Source organism: Schistocerca piceifrons, chromosome 2, assembly GCF_021461385.2.
Source record: "Schistocerca piceifrons isolate TAMUIC-IGC-003096 chromosome 2, iqSchPice1.1, whole genome shotgun sequence".
Lineage (NCBI taxonomy): Eukaryota > Metazoa > Arthropoda > Insecta > Orthoptera > Acrididae > Schistocerca > Schistocerca piceifrons.
The window spans coordinates 800,712,794-800,722,857 of NC_060139.1; the positions used below are offsets into that span (position 1 = coordinate 800,712,794).

General features: G+C 40.6%; 1 non-coding gene across 1 annotated transcript; it reads left to right on the top strand.

The window, feature by feature from the left end:
- Window positions 1-223: 223 nt before the first annotated feature.
- Window positions 224-298, top strand: Trnat-ugu. The gene has a single exon. It is a non-coding gene; the product is annotated as a tRNA-Thr (tRNA).
- The last annotated feature ends 9,766 nt before the right edge of the window (window positions 299-10,064 follow it).

Here is a 10,064-nt window from a genome sequence, read left to right on the forward strand (position 1 = left end):
TGTGCTATTGCACACTAGGATGCTATGAGCAGAAAAATTGCACCAATTCACAATAGCGAGTTGCTTTTGCTACACTGTACCTCTAAGTACAACATACTGATCTGAAATGATAATTAAATGGACTCCCTAGTTGCAACCAGGCGTTGATATACTTCATTGGGGACATGTGCGTCTCACGGGGAGCGTGCAAGGGATAAGTCCCTGCAGTCGCACTATCCTCTGTGCCCTCGGTGGCTCAGATGAACAGAGCGTCTGCCATGTAAGCAGGAGATTCCGGGTTCGAGTCCCGGTCGGGGCACACATTTTCAACATGTCCCCTATGAAGTATATCAACGCCTGGTTGCAGCTTGGGTGTCCATTTAATTATCATTTCATTCTAGCAAAGCTGCATGGTCATCAATGGTAACTGTTCTTTCGGGAACAGATACTACCGTCTTATATACTGATTTGAGATGTACAAACCCGCATATTTTTCCCATTGCGTTGGATTTGTGAAAGTGTGCCCTATGCGATTATTTCGTAGACGTTTCTCGAATCAGATAACACTGTAAATTTTCTTGGGGCTTTATATTTTCTTCCTGTATATCACCAAAAACATCGTGGCATATTTATCACTACCTCAGAGTAGTTGATACAGCTGTACCAAGACACACACGTCTTTCTGTATGACAAACGCGAACTTCAATATGGGCCGGCCGAAGTGGCCGAGCGGTTCTAGGCGCTTCAGTCTGGAACCGCGCGACCGCTATGGTCGGAGGTTCCAATCCTACCTCGGGCATGGATATGTGTAATATCCTTAGGTTAGTTAGGTTTAAGTAGTTCTAAGTTCTAGGGGACTGATGACTTCAGATGTTAAGTCCCATAGTGCTCAGAGCCATTTGAACCATTTTGCAATATGGTCCGTAATCAATGTTAATACTGCAGCTCGCTCTGTTATTGACTATTTAAGTTATTTAAAAGGCCGGAGAGTGGCAAGGGAATACTAAATTCAGTACGACTGCGCCTATTACAGAAATACGGAGTTCAAAGCAAAAATTGGGTTTTGACGATAGCTTTATCTATCCGGGCTACGAATAATCTGAAGTTCACTCAAATCGTCCCCAGCTCTTATCTGGTAACAGACATTCCAAACTATTTAGTGAAATATACTCTAATTGTACCTGCAACCGTTCACACAATATGCATGAATTTCGTAAATTGACATCCACTATTTTTGTAACTGTACGTATCGATACCAATGCTGCCAATTTTACTCAGCTAAGCCACTTCACAAGGATTTGCACGATACGTGCTGTTTCAGTAACGTACCTGTCGTATCACACTGAGCAGCTGGTATTGTACCCATCTGCCTTTGTCTAATTTGTATGGTAAATGGGGACAAGCGGTAATGCAGCTGAGAGAAACGGAAACAATGGTGAATGCGGAGAAGAGGATGAAAGAAAATGGAGACGACAGAGCAGAGAGTAGGTAAAATAGATCGCAGAAAGAGCAGAGATGGTTGAAAAGGGAGAGAGTTTTTCGAGCATTTACTGCGGACTAATCAGGAAGATTAAAGCAGCGCTGTGCCAGTGGTTCATGTAAGCGCTTGTAGAAACAGCTAACGAACTGCTGCAACTGGAGAGACTCGCTGTTATTAAGACGGGGACATTCTTTTCACTTCTTCGTGTAGTCTGATTCACGTTACCTTATTACAGTACTAGGAATGTTCATTCTTTCTTTCACTATTCTTACACGTAACTTTATTCTGCTAATGATAGATAAACGAAATTATGAACGAAATTACAACTAAATTATAGACTGAGCTTTGAAACTACGCTATTTATCTGCTCTGCCCAATACGAGTCTTTGTCAAAGAAATTTAAAGAAACGTCCATTTGTGGCGAGTACTGTTTAGCGGATTTGGGATACTCGTTGACTAGGCTTTTCCAGCCGTTTCATGGATGAAATGTGAGTATTGTAATGTTCAGCACTGCAGAGAACTGCACGGTTGGAGGAATTTTTTGCGTGATGCATATTGTACACGGTTTGGTTGATGTCAGGCTATGACATCATCATCAACAACAACATTAAAACAAGGACGTGAAACATTCATTCTTGGTTTAAATATAAGTCCAATATTCCGGAACAGACTTTTCAGTAATGTAGTATCGACCTGTTGAGTTTTCATTAGCAGCAGCCATAAGACATCCAGTCTTGAACAAAGGCCTAGTGGGGACATTTTCTTTCGCAACAATCTTCAGATATATGCACATGTAATGTTTAATCACGTTTTTTAATGTCGTCAACCTATCTTTGGTCGTAGTTTAGGTCATTTCCCGTGTCTAGCAACGTATGCAGCAAAGGATTTCATTGGTCTTTCCGTCATCCACTCGCTTGGCTACATGCTCAAATCATCTTCATTTTGTTCTAATCACTGTCATAACAAGGTCTAGCACAGAATTTGTTTGTTATCCTCTCTCGTAGTAAATAAAAACATTTATCTTTCCTTTGCTTGCCGAGTGCCGAGTTCTTGAACGGCTTTCGTATTAGGAGTCCCTGTCCCATTGTCAAGCCAAAACGTATAATACGCACAGATTCAATAGTTTAGTTTATAGATATAACGAAGATGCAATTCTGAAAACATTTTTTAGTTTAACAGATCCAGTCGAGAAATTTTTACTGTAGTCTTTGTTTCCTTTACTATCCAGATCGTAAATACAAAACCTCTTAAACTCACCCTGGAATCATATTTCCATCATGGAGGATGTGTTTGAAATTCGTCGATCTGCTGGTGTGGCTTTCGTGGACCTGACAACAGCGTATGATCCTGTCAGTCACCTAATACTATATGTCGAATTTCACAAGTTTTCAGACAGGCCTCCAACTCACTGAATTTATCAGCACTATTATCCAAAACTGTAGGCTTCTCGTTACCTTCCAAGGACTGTGTAATTTCTGAAAACACAGAAAAACGACTCACCTCAAGGAAGGTTTCTAGTACCATCATTTTTCCAGTATTCTGCAGCATCTGCATCAGCTACGTACTGCTGACTCCAAATACAAAAAGCTTCCTGAATGCAGATGTTGCAGCCTTCGCTGCACACAGCAAACGCTTTGATGCTGTGGAGAGATATGTGACAATCGCGCTCCGAAATCTATCGGGGCACTATTATCGAAACCAGCTACTACCAGTCCATTTTGAAGATAAAAGTCTATGCATTTAATATACGGAATAGAGAAGCTCGTCGTGCGCTACGTGTAGTATGGTCAGGAACCCGTTTACTGTACTGCCAAGCTCCGAAATATCTGGGAGCAGCATCTGACAGAATTCTTACAATTTGAAACCACTGAAATAACTACAAAACGAAAATCGCCTCAGGATGTTTAACCGGCAAGGTGAGACTACGCCCCACTCCAACAATCCGTGCATCTACAAGGAAAGTGTGTTTTTCTGCTGCCCAATGTGCCCCTCCTATCTGCTTCAATCATCTTTGCCAGGCAAACGCACCTTAAAAAAATGTTCAAATGTGTGTGAAATCTTATGGATCTTAACTGCTAAGGTCCCTAAGCTTACACACTACTTAACCTAAATTATCCTAAGGACAACACACACACCCACGCCCGCGGGAGGACTCGAACCTCTGCTGGGACCAGCCGCACAGTCCATGACTGCAGTGCCTTAAAACGCACCTTACAGTGGCGAAATTAGCTATGGCCGACAGCATGAGGATTCAAGGGGCAGTTTACATTATAGACATAAACTTCTTTTACAGTAGGAATAGTCGATTGCCACTGAAAAAATGCCATAATTATCTATCAACTGGCAAAAATTCCGGATGAGTCTTTATCCGGATCACCGGAAGCGTCCTCAGCTGGGATCACTGCCACAAGACAAAGAATGAAAAGTCAACATAAACCTAAAATCCAAACGATTCAGATGTAGAATGTTGTAGGGAAGCTACGAAACCTGGCAGAAGAAATAAAAGGGTTGAATCACATGAGGAGTTTAGCTATTATTTTCTTTCAAAGCAATGAAACTACCAACGTGAATGACAAAAGATGCTGTGTTAATTTGTGAGCGTCGGTTATAAAATTAGAGGAATTATAAACTATTGTCACGTGGGGATAGAGAATATGTGAATATAATAACGAAGCTATTGGTAGTCCCTAATGCTTAGATACTTCAAATTTGCATCGATGATCAGAGTAATATAGAGCACTACCTACAGCAACAGAAAATAATATAACAGCAGAAGAATTCGTTGCCAAAATTTAGGAAACACAAAAAAAGCTTCCGTGTATAGTCCAATGACAAAATTACTATCATTAGATACGCCGAAGTTCAGCATTTCATTCCGAAGTCATAAGTTGAAGCTGGGAAAATGTAGAGTATATTTGGGAGGGGGAGGAAGTGGGGGGGACTGAACGTGTGGTTCAGCATGCATCAGCATTAGTATACCCTAGAAAAAGATCACCTTAGTGTCTATCCTACAGTACAGGGTTAAAGAATAAATACCACACATTTCCTCCCGTTCAGGCAAATGGAGTAAGTTGGTTCATTTTGAATTTGTTGTAACTGGGACCTATAGAGGCACCATTAGTTCATAGGCGGTTCCTCGGAAAACCCCAAGAAAAGGATACTTTTACTACATTTTCGCCACTAAGCAGCAGACCAAAACCCAGCTGAGGATTCCAAGAAGGCTGTGCACAGGAAATCGACGAAATTTTTGCGATGTATTCCTAAGTTCCCGATCTCCAGCAATACTGAAAATTTTCTCGATATCTTTGTCCGTTTCCAAGATACGGAGGTTCAAAGTTACTCAACTTGTACAAGTGAAATACGCACGTAAAATCGGATGAAAAAGTAGATTATAAACTCACGTAACGCTGATAAATGTGCTGAAAAGTGTCTCCGTTATCATCTGGAGACCCCAGTTGTAGCACTGAGACCCGCGCAAATTTGTTTTGCATGTAAAATCCGGCCTGAGATGTAAAATTCGTTTTGTGTTATATCACTTTCTTATAAGTAAACTATCTAAATGATAATGAACAATACATTTCTTTTCATATGAGACATATTACATGACGCAGCAGAAAAAAGAGGAGAGAACCAGCGGAAAAATGCTCCTATCAGGGCACAAAAACTGCAAATGTTGCTGTTTATTTAAGAGTGTCTGACTGAAAAGTAGTGTACCAGCTGCCTCATTCTACCTTCCTCAGCACCTTAAAAATTTTTCACAAATATTTTGCATGCGAACATATTCGAGCTTTGTTATGCTGAACGAGAGGAAGACAGTTTCAGTGGCAAAGAGAAAGGAAATTAATAAATACTGGAGGTAATAGACAGACAGTGGTTGTGTTATAGAAAGAGAGAAGGTGACAACGGGAGTTTGAGAGAAAGAGAGGACACAGTGGCAGTGGAGCATAGTTTAAAGTGACAGAACAGAGCTAGGTAAAGAGTGAAGGAGAAAGTGTTGGGAGGGGGAGTAATAAAGAGAAAGAGAAAGTAGAAGTGGGTGAGAGCCAATGATGATGAGAGGCAGAATATACGACAGTGACAATGGGAAGAGAGGGAGACAGCGACAGTGAGAAGACACATCAGTGGTAGTAAGGATGTAAGGAGATATTAGCAGTAAGAGAGACAGCCAGAAGGAGATAGTGATAGTGAGAAGAGACTGTAGTAGTGGGACAGAAGGAAGGGGACTGTGTCTGTGACGCGGGAGACAATGACAGAGACACACAATAAGATAACGAAAATCAGTTGGGCTCAACGAGTAAATTAGGAAGGACAACTGGGAGTGAATGGGTAAGAGCAACTTACGACGATGGACTAGTGAGTGTAAGTGAGTTACGTTTTGGGGAGCTTGTGGGAGTTCGAGGCGACTTGAATTAAAAAAAAAAAGCGTGAATATGTTCGCATGCCAAACTATTTGGGAAAATTTTCAAAGATGCTGAGGAAGGCAGAATGAAGCAGCTGGTACTCCAGTTCTCAGTCACACATTTCTTTAAGTAGACAGGAACATATTCGTATTTTTGTGCTGCGATAGGAGCGCCGGTGGTATATTGTTACGGCATAAACCCTTTATATGATTTATAGATGGTATGTAATTCATATAATCGATTTGGAAAACATAGAATAACATTTTCAGTCTTGCTTGCGTCTGTCCAGTTCAAATGAAACGCTGAAGTATACAAATTAATCCAAAAAGGAACAACAACGAAAATCAGTAGAACTGATGTAAATTTAGTAAACGGACAAATGTGAGTAGGAGTCGCGCTCTGCCGCTCTGTAAAGTTTACTTATGTATATGCATAATTCATCTATAGGTTTTGATAAGTGAATTTTTAGAGTATCACAATATGACGTATGTGGCCATAGCTTTTGACTGCATTGACTTAGAAGTTTAAATTATTTACACTGCAAGGGACGTAGACCATATTAATTAATTTAAGCTTGATACTTAACCAGTTGGTGAGATGATGGAGCGTTACCAGACAGACAGACAGACAGACAACAAAGTAAGCGTTTAAGCGTTCCTTTTTTATCGACTGCGACACGGAATCCTAAAAATGCTAGTTCTTCTGTGCGTACTTTTGAAGACCAAATATACAATCGTTGAAATTAGACATGCGTGTAACTTTGGTTTCTTTATGGCAATTGAGTGTGAAATCCAATAAAACCTTGATCCTGCAACAAACTTGCCTTTCCTGTCGTCAGTAATTTGCATAATAAGGGTGTTGATAAAAGGCCGCTGGGCCCAAGCGCGTCCATGTAGACAACATCTACAGTTACCTCTAGTCGAATAAGGCGGTCACACTCTGCCATGACGATGTCAGTATATCGAAAGGTCTGCTTTGAAATAAGAACTATTTGCATAACATAAAGGAAATGAAGAATTCACAGTCGAACGTGATGGTTTTTCCCCACAGAAATTATGAGAATAACAAAATGCCAGCAACTGATTCATCGGAAATGAACGCATCATCATTACTGTCCATGATGGACTAAATATTAATCCACTTCCAGTTAAAGCAATCTACGAACTGCAGAACAAATGCTACATTACATTTAATACAGAGACTATGATTTGTAACTTTTGTTAGAAATGGCATTATTGAAGCCCAAGGAATAGATACCATTTCTCAAAATTTATGATTCTGCTTCTGACGCGCTACGATTAAGTCCACACTACTGTCATCTCCAAAAATTGATGGATACTTACAGAAATTTTGCCGGCCTGAGTGGCGGTGCGGTTCTAGGCGCTACAGTCTGGAACCGAGCAACCACTACGGTCGCAGGTTTGAATCCTGCCTCCTGCATGGATGTGTGTTATGTCCTTAGGTTCGTTAGGTTTAATTAGTTCTAGGCGACTGATGACCTCAGAAGTTTAGTCGCTTAGTGTTCAGAGCCATTTGAACCATTGTTACAGATATTTTCAGTGACAGGTAACTATTTCGTTTTGGTGTTTCGTCTGTAACTTTTACCATCTTCGTATTCAATTGCCCTCTCCAAAGGAAAACAAAGTCCTTCATATTTACATGTTTTGAATACCTACAAAATATTGTATTTTCTGTCAATTATACACCTACAACACCGTCTCCTTCCCCTTGTCTACAGTACAAGCAGTGTCATCAGAAACACATCCCTTCCAGAGTACAATCTTCTCAGACAGAATTGTTGTTGTTGTTGTTGTGGTCTTCAGTCCTGAGACTGGTTTGATGCAGCTCTCCATGCTACTCTATCCTGTGCAAGCTTTTTCATCTCCCAGTACCTACTGCAACCTACATCCTTCTGAATCTGCTTAGTGTTTCATCTCTTGGTCTCCCTCTACGATTTTTACCCTCCACGCTGCCCTCCAATACTAAATTGGTGATCCCTTGATGCCTCAGAACATGTCCTACCAACCGATCCCTTCTTCTGGTCAAGTTGTGCCACAAACTTCTCTTCTCCCCAATCCTATTCAATACTTCCTCATTAGTTATGTGATCTACCCATCTAATCTTCAGCATTCTTCTGTAGCACGACATTTCGAAAGCTTCTATTCTCTTCTTGTCCAAACTATTTATCGTCCATGTTTCACTTCCATACATGGCTACACTCCATACGAATATTTTCAGAAATGACTTCCTGACACTTAAATCAATACTGGATGTTAACAAATTTCTCTTCTTCAGAAACGCTTTCCTTGCCATTGCCAGCCTACATTTTATATCCTCTCTACTTCGACCATTATCAGTTATTTTGCTCCCCAAATAGCAAAACTCCTTACTACTTTAAGTGCCTCATTTCCTAATCTAATTCCCTCAGCATCACCCGACTTAATTAGGCTACATTCCATTATCCTTGTTTTGCTTTTGTTGATGTTCATCTTATATCCTCCTTTCAAGACACTGTCCATTCCATTCAACTGCTCTTCCAAGTCCTTTGCTGTCTCGGACAGAATTACAATGTCATCGGCGAACCTCAAAGTTTTTATTTCTTCTCCATGAATTTTAATACCTACTCCGAATTTTTCTTTTGTTTCCTTTACTGCTTGCTCAATATACAGATTGAACAACATCGGGGAGAGGCTACAACCCTGTCTTACTCCCTTCCCAACCACTGCTTCCCTTTCATGTCCCTCGACTCTTATAACTGCCATCTGATTTCTGTACAAATTGTAAATAGCCTTTCGCTCCCTGTATTTTACCCCTGCCACCTTTAGAATTTGAAAGAGAGTATTCCAGTCAACATTGTCAAAAGCTTTCTCTAAGTCTACAAATGTTAGAAACGTAGGTTTGCCTTTCCTTAATCTTTCTTCTAAGATAAGTCGTAAGGTCAGTATTGCCTCACGTGTTCCAGTGTTTCTACGGAATCCAAACTGATCTTCCCCGAGGTTGGCTTCTACTAGTTTTTCCATTCGTCTGTAAAGAATTCGTGTTAGTATTTTGCAGCTCTGACTTATTAAGCTGATAGTTCGGTAATTTTCACATCTGTCAACACCTGCTTTCTTTGGGATTGGAATTATTATATTCTTCTTGAAGTCTGAGGGTATTTCGCCTGTCTCATACATCTTCCTCACCAGATGGTAGAGTTTTGTCAGGACTGGCTCTCCCACGGCCGTCAGTAGTTCCAATGGAATATTGTCTACTCCGGGGGCCTTGTTTCGACTCAGGTCTTTCAGTGCTCTGTCAAACTCTTCACGCAGTATCATATCTCCCATTTCATCTTCATCTACATCCTCTTCCATTTCCATAATATTGTCCTCAAGTACATCGCCCTTGTATAGACCCTCTATATACTCCTTCCACCTTTCTGCTTTCCCTTCTTTGCTTAGAACTGGGTTTCCATCTGAGCTCTTGATATTCATACAAGTCGTTCTCTTATCTCCAAAGGTCTCTTTAATTTTCCTGTAGGCGGTATCTATCTTACCCCTAGTGAGATAGGCCTCTACATCCTTACATTTGTCCTCTAGCCATCCCTGCTTAGCCATTTTGCACTTCCTGTCGATCTCATTTTTGAGACGTTTGTATTCCTTTTTGCCTGTTTCACTTACTGCATTTTTATATTTTCTCCTTTCATCAATTAAATTCAATATTTCTTCTGTTACCCAAGGATTTCTACTAGCCCTCGTCTTTTTACCTACTTGATCCTCTGCTGCCTTCACTACTTCATCCCTCAAAGCTACCCATTCTTCTTCTACTGTATTTATTTCCCCCATTCCTGTCAATTGCTCCCTTATGATCTCCCTGAATCTCTGTACAACCTCTGGTTCTTTCAGTTTATCCAGGTCCCATCTCCTTAAATTCCCACCTTTTAGCAGTTTCTTCAGTTTTAATCTACAGGTCATAACCAATAGATTGTGGTCAGAGTCCACATCTGCCCCTGGAAATGTCTTACAATTTAAAACCTGGTTCCTAAATCTCTGTCTTACCATTATATAATCTATCTGATACCTTTTAGTATCTCCAGGGTTCTTCCATGTATACAACCTGCTTTCATGATTCTTAAACCAAGTGTTAGTTATGATTATGTTGTGCTCTGTGCAAAATTCTACCAGGCGGCTTCCTCTTTCATTTCTGTCCCCCAATCCATATTCACCTAC